The sequence below is a fragment of the Cebus imitator genome, unplaced genomic scaffold (genome assembly GCF_001604975.1).
Source record: "Cebus imitator isolate Cc_AM_T3 unplaced genomic scaffold, Cebus_imitator-1.0 Scaffold76, whole genome shotgun sequence".
In the NCBI taxonomy this organism is placed as follows: domain Eukaryota; kingdom Metazoa; phylum Chordata; class Mammalia; order Primates; family Cebidae; genus Cebus; species Cebus imitator.
This window is the reverse complement of record NW_016107391.1, coordinates 6,092,732-6,104,248: the sequence shown is the minus strand read 5'-3', so window position 1 is coordinate 6,104,248 and position 11,517 is coordinate 6,092,732.

Here is an 11,517-nt window from a genome sequence, read left to right as displayed (position 1 = left end):
TCCTTCCTTCCTTCATTCCCTCCTCCTTCTTCTCCTCCCTCCCTCGCTCCCTCCTTCCTTCCTTCCTTCCCTCCTCCTCCTTCTTCTCCCTCCCTCCCTCCCTCCTTCCTTTCCTCCTCCTCCTTCTTCCTTCCTTTCTTACCTCTCTTCTTCCTTCTTTCCCTCCTACCTTCCTTTCTTCCTTCCCTGCTTCACTTTTCTTTCCTCCCGTCTTTCCTTCATTGCTTCCTTCCCTCCCTCCTTCCTTTCATTTTTCTTCTCTCTTTTCTTTCTTCCCGCCTCTTTCTTCCTGCTTACCTCCCTCCCTTCTTTTTTCTTCCTTCCTTTTCCCTTTCCTTTCTATCCTTTTCCCCTGCTCTTTCATCTTTCCTTCCTTCCTGCCTTCCTTCTCTCTTTTTGGCTTTCTCTAAATATTTCTCCCTTGTCTCTATTTTTCTGTGTGATTTCATTTATTTCTCCCTGCCACTTCTTACTGTTTATCTGTATCTCTTGATCTCTTTTCATTTCTCCTCCTTCCCGTTTTTGCCTCTCTTACTCCTTTTCCCTCTCCCTCTCTCTGTTTTACACACACACACACACACACACACACACACACACACACACACGACTTCCTCCTAAGCCTGCAGCTCTTTGAGGCTGGGGTCAGCCCTGCAGCTCATGAAACCCGGGAACCCACAGGGATTGCAGAGGGTGGCAGCCTCTTTCTTCTAGCTTCCATGCTCAAATACTGCAGGCCCTTTTTTGACGCCTCCTCCAGGCAGCCTCCCCACAGGGCACAATGCGGCTTGCACCATGGGTGGTGGTGTAGAAATCACAGGTGCCAGCATCTTACACAACATTCTCCCTCTATCACCAGTGACTCGAGCCACCTGGGGTAAGGCATGGGCTCTCTCCGCATCTGTTTCCTTGTTTAAATGGGCCTCTACAAATTAGATTAAATCTTGTATCTAAACAGGGTTCTTGTGATACTATGATGTGTGGAAGACAGGGTGGGGTTTTGTTTGTTTGTTTCGTTTGTTTTTTGAGATGGCTCTGCTCTGTCACCCAGGCTGGGCTGCAGCCGTGCCATCACAGCTCACTGCAGCCTGGACTTCCTGGGCTCCAGAGATCCTCCCAACTAAGCCTCTGGAGTAGCTGGGACCACAGGTATATGCCACCACAGGTGGCTCATTTTTGTATTTTTTGTAGAGACAAGGTCTCACTATGTTGCCCAGGCTGGTCTCGAACACTTGAGTCCACCCACATTGGCCTCCCAAAGTGCTGGGGTTACAGGCATGAGCCACCCTGCCCTGCGGTAGACACAGCTTTTGAAATGGCTCCCAGTGATTGCTGCCTCTGGTTATTCACACCCCTCTCTAACCCCCTCCCTCTGATGGGCCAAAGCAGGAGACTTGCTTCTAGCAAAAAGATGATGGCGAAAGTATGGGATTTCACTTCTGAGATTTGGCTACACAAGACTGATTTCTGTCGGGCCAGCTCTTCTCATGGGTGCTTCTTGTTTGCTTGCTGTGATGGAAACGTCACGTCATGAGCTGCCCTACAAACAGGCCCGCATGGTGAAGAACTTGGGCCTCTGGTCTCTGGCCAATGGCCAGCAAAGAACAGAGGCTCTCAGGCCAATGGAATTATCCCAACAATGTGGGTCTTGGAAAGGAATCTTCCCTCATTCAAGCTTTGAAATGTCTCCAGCTGTAGCCAACATCTCAATCGCAGCTGGGGAGAGCCCCTGAAGCAAAGGACTCCCTAGAACTGCCTTCAGGAGATAACCCCCGGAGACCATGAGACGATCAATGCTGTGGCTTGAGGTCATTGGATTGTGGGAGAATTTATTATGCAGATATAGATAACTGACAATATGTAAAAGATGTGTTAGCTAGAGCAGGCTGAAGTGCAGTGACAAATAACCCCAATCATGAAATGGCTCAACAAAACAATCCTGGCGTGGTATTAAGGTCCATGAGGAGGGTCTCTTTCATGCAGATGTTTAGGGACTTAGATTCCTTCCCTCTTATGGCTCTACTATCCCCTAAGGCCGTTGTTGTCTGCATCCAGCCCCGAAGAAGAAAGGGAGTGGGGTCAAGGCAAACTCACTCCCACAAAAGCGCAGCCCCAAAGAGCTGCTTATGATATGTACTCACATTCTCTTGGGGAAAATTATTATTATTATTAAATATTTTATATATATATATGTATGGAGAGAGAGAGAGAGAGAGAGAGAGAAAGAGAGAGAGAGAATTGCTCTGTCACCCAGGCTGAACTGCAGTGGTGTGATCTTGGCTCACTGTAACCTCTACTTCCTGGGTTCAAGCAACTCTTCTGCCTCAGCCTCCAGAGTAGCTGGGACTACAGACATGCACCTCTATGCCTGGATAATATTTGTATTTTTGGTAGAGGCAGGGTTTCACCATGTTGGTCAGGCTGGACTCAAACACCTGACCTCAAGTTGTCCATCCACCTAGGCCTCCCAAAGTGATGGGATTACAGGTGTGAGCCACTGTGCCTGGCTTCTGTTGGGGAAAATGATATCACATGTTTCCATTTACTTTTAAAGGAGATTGAGAGCCATGTTTACTCATGGTGGCTCCAGTGTTAGAATGCATAGCATAGGCCTAGCCTCAAACTATTCAATGTATATTGGCCCAAGGGAGTCTGGCCCCGCCTGGCTCTCCTCCATGTTAACTCTCCTGACACTGAAATTGTCAGGAACTTGCCTACTGAGAAGTTCTTTTCTTTTTTCATCTCGTTCCTGGCCTGGCCCACGTGTCCTCATGCTGCCTAACCACAGCCTGGAAGAATCTTCTCTCCTCTGGCCTGCCTCTACTCAGGCTGTGGATTCAACGGAGTGTTTGTTCTGCTTCAGTAAGTGGCTTTTGTGTGTTGCAGTGGCTGATTTATTCCTAACTTGCCTTCAAAATTATAAGCTCCAGAATGTTCCCACACAACACTACATCTTCATCTTCAGGTCAAACCACTGCACTCAAATTTTAGATCACACCATTTCTGAATCAGCAGAAGTCTTGCTCCTGGATCAGTAAAGGTGACGTCAATGGCATATATGAAGAAACCCAGATGACTGTGGCATAAACCAAAGGTTTATTTTTTCACTTTATTTTTATCTCATATAAAGAAATCCTTGAGTAAGCAAGCCTGAGTTAGTATGGTAGCTTCATCAGGATCCTTGCTATTTCTGCTGCACCATTTCAAAGTCACATTTGTCTTTCCAAAATGGTTTGAAAAACGGCTGCTGTAGCTCCAGCCATTACATCTGTATTCCAGGCATGAGTAAAAAGAGAGGGCAAGGGCCAAAGGGTGTATCACCCAGCTGAATTATCTCCTTTAAAGAGCATTTCCATAATTCAACCTAGTGACATCCACTTACGAACCCAGTGACATCATTGGCCACCCCTGTCTGCAAAGGAGGCCAGCAACTGTGGATTCCCAGCTGCACGCATTGCTGAACTCAGCAATATGGGATAGAGTTGTCTAACCCAAGAAGTAGGGGAACTTGGGTAGACAGCCAGCCGTCTCTGACACATCCTCTTATTCTTTAAGGGAGCAGAAAGATGGATTCCCACAAATCCAAGTCCCAATTGCTTTTTCTGTAATAAGCTATTAATGGTATTGACCAAGCTGTCTGTATCACTCCACTTTTATGGCTCTGCTGAGAAGAACACCCCAAGACTACCAGTTCCTTTGTGATAGCTAATAATGGTACAGTGTTAGAAGTGGCAGTCATATCTCCTGGGCAAATGGATGACCAGTTCTGAGACCCTGGTGTCCAGAATTGGCTGGGGCTGCCTGAGATGACTGCATGACACAATGCCCATGGAACACTTTTCAAAATTAGTATTAGATTTTATTTTAGAAGAGTTTTAGATTTACAGAAAAATTGAATGAGACTGTACAAATAGTTCTCATAATTTACCCCCACCACCACACATGCAAACTTTCCCTGTCATAAAAATCATACACGAGTTAGATATATTTGTTAGAATCAATAAACCAATGTTGATACTTTTTTTTTAACAGAATCTCACTCTGTCACCCAGACTCGAGTGCAATGGCGTGATCTCGGCTCACTGCAATTTCCACCTCCCAGGTTCAAGCGATTCTCGTGCTTCAGTCTCTCGAGTAGCTGGGATTACAGGTGTGCACCCCCATGCCTGGCTAATTTCTGTATTTTTAGTAGAGATGGGGTTTCACCATGTTGGCCGGGCTGAATGATACATCATTATTAACTGAAGCCTGTCATTTCTTCAGATTTTCTTGACTTTTATCCTAATATTTTTTTTTTTTTTTTGGTTCTAAATCCCATTCAGAATACCATATTACATTTATCTGGCATGTTTCTGTAGGTGCCTCTTGGTTAAGAGATGACATTTTCTCAAACTTTTCCTGTTTTTAATGATCTTGAGTTTTGAGGAGTACTGATATTTTGTAGGATTCCCCTGCACTGTAATTTGTCTGATGTTTCTCTTGTGATTAAACTGTGGTTATGGTTTTTTTGAGGAGGAAGATCACAGAGGGAAAGTGCCATTTTCATCACATCACACCAGGGGGACATGTTATGGACATGATTTATGACTGCCTATGTTGGCTTTGATCACCTGGCTAACACAGCGTCTGTCAGTTTTCTTTGTGGTAAAGCTTTTCTTCTACCTTTCCACATGGTATCCTTAGGAAGAAAGTCACTATGCACAGCCCACACTTAAGGAGTGAAGAGCTGTGTCCCCCCTCCTGTAAATAAAGTAACTACATAATTTATGCGTGAGATTTGCTTCTTCCCAAGAAGAAATTTTGAAACAGCCAAGAGTCTATGACCATTTCTTCTCCATCTGCTAGACCTAAAATATATTTTTTTAAATCATGTGTTTTCTTTTTGCCTTTGAGAGTCATCAAGTTAAATAAACTTTGAACTGTCAAATCTGGTTCTCCTCCCTACAAGTGACATGTGACAAATACAGCTTTCATTTTCCAGCTGCTGTGCTCATCTCCATGAAAAGAAGCTCTCTGACACCCATTTCTGTCACCTGAATCCATAGCTCACATTCCTATCAGCACTTGGATGCTGGGACCGGGAGCCATCAGAAGGCTCACCTATGAACAGTGGGGTGACATAAGCACGGGACTGGCAGTGACAGTCAAGGCTGCCTCGGCTTGAACCTCTGCAAGCACACAGGGCTCCCTCCATCCTGAAACCTCCATCTCAGCTTTGGGAGCATGGCTCCATTAGAAAACAGGTTCTTTCATCAAGTCAAAGGCGTCTCCCAGCTTCCATCCACTTGGTCCCGTTCCCATTCTTTAGGTCGTAAAGAACAAATTCATATCATCTGTTAATGATCTTCTCCTCTGCACGCACTCCTCCCTCCCAACCATGGTCCACTGATCGTTGAGGGCACTGATGGTGATCTGCCCACATCAGAGTTCCTCCAGCCCAACGCAACTGGTTCTTGGTTTCTTCATTGATAAGCTGGGACTTCTGGGTTCCTGAATGCCCCAGCTGTTCTCCTTTGAGTAGACTTCAAGGTGTCAAGACTACCACTCCCTCCTGGACCTTTTCTTTTCTTCTTCTTCTTCTATTTTTGAGACAGAGTGATATGGTTTGGCTTTGTGTCCCCACCCAAATCTCATGTTGAATTGTTAATTCCTAATGTTGGAGGAAGAAGCCGGTGGGAGGTGATGGATCACGGGGACGGATTTCCCCCTTGCTGTTCTCTTAATAGTGAGTTCTCACAAGATCTGGTTGTTTAAAAGTGTGTGGCAGGCCGGGCGTGGTGGCTTACACTTGTGATCCCAGCACTTTGGGAGGCTGAGCAGACGGATCATGAGGTCAGGAGATCGAGACCATCCTGGCCAACATGGTGAAACCCCATCTCTATTAAGATACAAAATGTTAGCCAGGTGTGGTGGCACTTGTCTGTAGTCCCAGCTATTCAGAAGGCTGAGGGAGGGGAATCGCTTGAACTTGGGAGGTGGAGGTTTCAGAGCTGAGCCACCACACTACAGCGTGGGTGACAAGGCAAGACTCTGCCTCAAAAAAAAGTGTGTGGCTCCTCCCACTTCACTTGCCCTCTCTCTTGCTCCTCCTTCACCTTCTGCCATGATTGTAAGTTTCCTGATGTCTCACAGCCATGCTTCCTGTACAGCCTGTGGATCTGTGAGTCAATTAAACTTCTTTTCTTCATAAATTATTCAGTCATAGGTAGTTCTTTATAGCAGTGTGAGAACGGATTAAAACACAGGGTCTTGCTCTGTTGCCCAGGCTGGAGTGCAGTGGTGTCATCATAGCTCACTGTAGCCTTGTACTCCTGGGCTCAAGCAGCCCTCCTGCCTCGGTCTCCAGAGTAGCTGGGACTATGGGATGTAACACCATGCCCAGCTAATTTTTAAATTTTTTATAGAGACAAGGTGTTGCTATGTTGCCCAGGCTGGTCTTGAACTCCTGGCCTCAAGTGATCTTTTCACCTCGGCCTCCCAAAGTGCTGGGATGACAGGCATGAGACACCATGCCCAGTCCAGAACAAGAGATTTGAGTAGGAAAGGCTGAGGTCTGAAACCCAAACCTGCCACATACACACTATGTGACACTGAGACTGGTTATTAATCTTCCTAAGTTTCAGTGTCCGCATCTATAGAGAGAAAATGGTAGCACCTGCCCATGAGCTTGAAAGAGAAGGTGCTTATGAAAAACTTTTCAGGCTGGGCACAGTGGCTCACACCTGTAATCTCAGCACTTTGGGAGGCCAAGGTGGGTGGATCATGAGGTCAAGAGATCAGACCATCCTGGCCAACATGGTGAAACCCTGTCTCTACTAAAAATACAAAAATTAGCTGGGCCTGGTGGCAAAGTGTTTTTGTCTTTATTTGGGTGATTATCGGAAATTAGGTCAGGCACAGTAGCTCACCCCTGTAATCCCAGCACTTTGGGAGGTCGAGGCAGGCCATTCACTTTAGGTCAGAAGTTCAAGACCAGCCTGGCCAGCATGGTGGTGAAACCCCATCTCTACTAAAAATATAAAAATTAGCCGGGCGTGGTGGTGCACGCCTGTAGCCCCAGCTACTCAGGAGGCTGAGGCAGGACAATTGCTTGACCCCAGGATGCAGAGGTTGCAGTGAGCCAAGAACACGCCACTGTACTCCAGCCTGGATGACAAAGTGAGACCCTGTATCAAAAAAAATTAATATGAACATTTTCTACATTACCTGGATGGCCCAGGTGAGTACTGAACGTGGCTTTAAGACATTTGGGGCTAAGTTGTTCTATGGGAACTATCATAAAGAGAAGAGCGTGGTGACTTTTTGTTTTTGAGGCAGAGTTTCACTCTTGTTGCCCAGACTGGAGTGCAGTGGTGGGGCAGTCTAGACTCACTGTAACCTCTGCCTCAGCGTCCTGAGTAGGTGGGATTACAGGTACATGCCACCACACCCAGCTAACTTTTGTATTTTTAGTAGAAACAGGGTTTCACCATGTTGGCCAGGTTGGTCTTGAACTCTTGACCTCAGGCGATCCACTTGCCTTGGCCTCCCAAGGTGCTGGGATTACAGGCGTGAGCCACTGCACCCAGCCAAGGGTGGAGATTTTAATTGAAATGTATTTTTCACTCATGAAAGCTACTAGAATATGAATTCCCAGAGAGCAGGATTTCTATCCTCTTGGCTTACCAATTTACCCTCAGTTGCTCCCTCAAGAGAAATTAGGTGTTCAATAAATATGGGGTGAAAAGGGTGAGTAAATGATTCCAAAATACTCCAGAGGAGTACTGGAAACTAGAGGGAGAATCAGGTGATCATGAAGCACAGAAGAACCTCTGCCGGCTCAGTTGGTGCCATGTTCACATCTGAAGTAGCAAGGATTCCATTTCAGTGAGAAACAGTGCCACCAGGTTAAATGAATGCTGTTGACTGAAATTCTATCTGCTATGTAGATTTGTTCATATCAATCTATAAATTTATTCTTATTTTATAGTTGCAATAGACCTATGAGTAGAAGCCATTTTATGTTTACACGTATTTGAGAAACATGATAGCAAAAAATAAATTAGGTCAGCCTTGAGGGTCCGTGAGAGTTTTTCTTTTTTTTCTTTAGAAGGATGCCACCTATTACTCTACTTAAGAAATACTACCAGCCTGGGTGACATAGTAAGATCTCATCTCTACAAAAGAAAGAAAAATTTAGCTGGGCATAGTGGTATTGCAGTGGAGTCATTGTCTGGGGTAAATACCCAGGGTTCATTGTCTCACACCAAGAAGATTAAGGACACTGATACACATGAGGAGTGAGTTTAGGAGCGGAGGATTAATAAACAGAGAAAAGAGAAAGGAGATTGGGTGTGGTGGCTCACGCCTGTAATCCCAGCATTTTGGGAGACCAAGGTGGGTGGATGGAGTGTTGCTCCATCACCCAGGCTGGAGTGCAGTGGTGTAATATCAGCTGACTACAACCTCTGCCTCCTGGGCTCAAGTGATTCTCTTGCCTCAGCCTCCCAAGTAACTGAAATTACAGGCTCACGCTACCATGCCCAGCTAATTTTTGTATTTATAGTAGAGATGGGGCTTCACCATGTTGGTGAGGTTGGTCTCAAACTCCTATGGGTCTCCAGAACTTTTATTTTATTTATTTGTTTATTTACCTATTTTTGAGATGGAGTCTTGCTCCATCATCCAGGCTGGAGCGCAGTGGTACCATCTCATCTCACTACAACCTCCGCCTCCTGGGCTCAAGCAATTCTCCTGTCTCAGCCTCTCAAGTACCTGGGATTATAGGCTCATGCTACCACGCCCAGCTAATTTTTGTATTTTTAGTAGAGATGGGGTTTTACCATGTTGACCAGGCTGGTCTTGAACTCCTGACCTCAAGTGATCTGCCCTCCTCAGCCTCCCAAAGTGCTGGGATTACAGATGTGAGCCACTGTACCCAGCCATCCAGAACTTTAAAATTCTCCCAAAGGACTTAGGACCAATTCTTTCCTCCTTACCAGGTTCCTGCTTCTTTTTTCTTTTCCTCATTCTCTCCTGCTTCATCAACTCCTCTTCTCTGCATTGGTCCCTTGCCACTCCCAGTGCCATCAGGCCCAGATGGGATCCCATGCAGTCAAGAGGGGATTGTCCTGTGATGCTGGCCTCAAGCTCTGAGCAGTCTCCCCAGGTATTCCAGTCCCATGGGGGGAAGCTGCTGGCAGATGCTGCTGACGTGAATGGGCCACCTAGGCTATAGGACCTTGTAACCAAGGGTCAGAGCTCAGAGCACACATGCTGGTGTCAGAGAATCTCCCAGGGGTCCTGAGCCAGCAGCCCCCATTCCACATAAACAAGCAAACTGGGACATCTTGCTTGTGGCCCTAAAAATGAGGGGGTGCCAGATGCAGTAGCTCATGCCTGTAACTTCAGCATTTTGGGAAGCCAAGGTAGATGGATCACTTGAGGTCAGGAGTTCCAGACCAGCCTGGCCAACATGGCAAAAACCTGTCTCTACTAAAAATGCAAAAATCAGCTGGGTGTTTTGGCTCATCCCTGTAATCCCAGATGCTCGGGAGGCTGAGGCAGGAGAATCGCTTGAACCCAGGAGGTGGAGGTTGCAGTGAGCTAAGATTGTGCCACTGAACTCCAGCCTTGGTGACAGAGTGAGACTGTCTCAAAAAAAAAGAGGGGGTACTTATTTCTCTCAAGTTCCAAAATGCTTGCTGATGTCTTTACCTTAAGTGTGCAGCCTTGTAAGTACAAATGAGCCCAAAGTACGGTGAGCGTAAGCTCTGCCTTGCTGACTCTGTCCTGTGGGACTGGAGGCTGTGGGCTCCACACCCCAAGGATCTGTCCCAAAGCCCTGTCTCCAGCTCTCCCTTAACCAACCTCACACAGGGGCTCTGAAGATATCTAGCTCTTTCCACCATCACCCTCAGGCTCTGATGGTTAAGATTCACCACCCCTCATAACAAAACAGCAGGATTTTGTCTCACTGCAACCTCCGCTTCCCTGGTTCAAGTGATTCTCTTGCCTCAGCCTCCCGAGTAGCTGGAACTACAGGTGCCAACCATGCTTGGCTGCTTTTTTTTTTTTTTTTGTAGAGATGGAGTTTTACTATGTTGGCCAGGCTGGTCTCGAACTCCTGACCTCATCATCCGCGTGCCTTGGCTTCCCAAAGTGCTGGGGTTACAGGCATAAGCCACCATGTCCAGCCAAGAATCTTATTAAAAAATTAAAAAGACATGTTGTGTACCTGTCACCTCAGTTACTCAGGAGGCTGAGATGGGAGGATCATTTGAGCCCAAGAGTTTAAGGCTGCAGCGGGTCATGACTGCACCACTGTACTCCAGCCTGGGTGACAGAGCCAGACCCCATCTCATAAATAAATAAAAAACAGCAGCCCCTCAATGCCACAGAAGCCACCCCCCATGTCTCCATCACTCCGCTCCCAACTTCCAGTTCTGGGGAAATCAAGACACAAAGGAGGCTGCTCTGGGAAGTGCTAACATGTATTTATTTCACAAGGTGGAAGATGGGGTGAGGAGATAATCACCCATAAGATGTCACCAAATGAGGCTCTGAATCCCACACAGGGCAAGGGGGAAGCTACAGGATTCAGCTCTGGGCAGTGCTTGACCAGCGACAGCGTTGGGGACAGAGACGGGGACTGGGAGATGGGGCAGCCTTCTGCTGCGGTCTCCACAGGGCAGGGCTGAGCCACATGCTTCTGGCCAGTGACATGGGCCAAACCCACACCCCACTCATTCTTCTCATCCCCCTCATTCCCATCCAGGTGAGCAATGAAGCAGCAAGCCCAGGGCCACACAGCTAGGTCAGCATCGTCACACACTCCAGAACGCACAGCCAGACACGCACGCACACTCTCTGTCACACACAGCACACAGGCACACACACGCTCATGCATGCACATGTGTTCATATATTTACTCTGATTTATATGTGCACCCTAACCAGAGGGCAATCAAAAAGAAATTATTACTCTTCAGAGAGGAAACGACTGCCTTCTCCTCTGCCAGCCAGCAGAGTACAGGGTGAAATGAGGTGAGCCGAAAGCATCTTCGAGGTTCCTGGAAGCCTTCGCTGCAGCCCTTAGGTTCTGGATGAAGGGTCCCTTCTGCTCCCTGGGCAGCCTCCATGACTCAGGGCTCCTGATCCTTGACCCAGCTCCATCCTGCAGGGCCCTCATGGCTTAGACCATGCTGCAGGCTTAACCTGTTTCTGTCTCCGGCTTCCTCTAGACAGACGCAGGAGAACTGGCCCAAGGACGTTGATACAAGCCTAGTGCCCAGGTGACCAGGAGAGAAAGCATCAGCGCCATCCAGGTAATCTCAGGAGGGGCCAGAAGAGTCCAGAGCTGCAGTGCCCAAAGCCACCCTGGTGGGAAGAGTTGGGGGCAGCGGCTGCCTTTGGGTGTGAACAGGCAGGTGTCATCTGGGCAGAAGCAACCTCGGAGGAAACTGAGTGCCCAGTCCTCACTGCCTCCTTTTCGCGTGAGGAGCTAGGACATGGCTGAAGCCCCCGCTGCCTCCCACCGTGG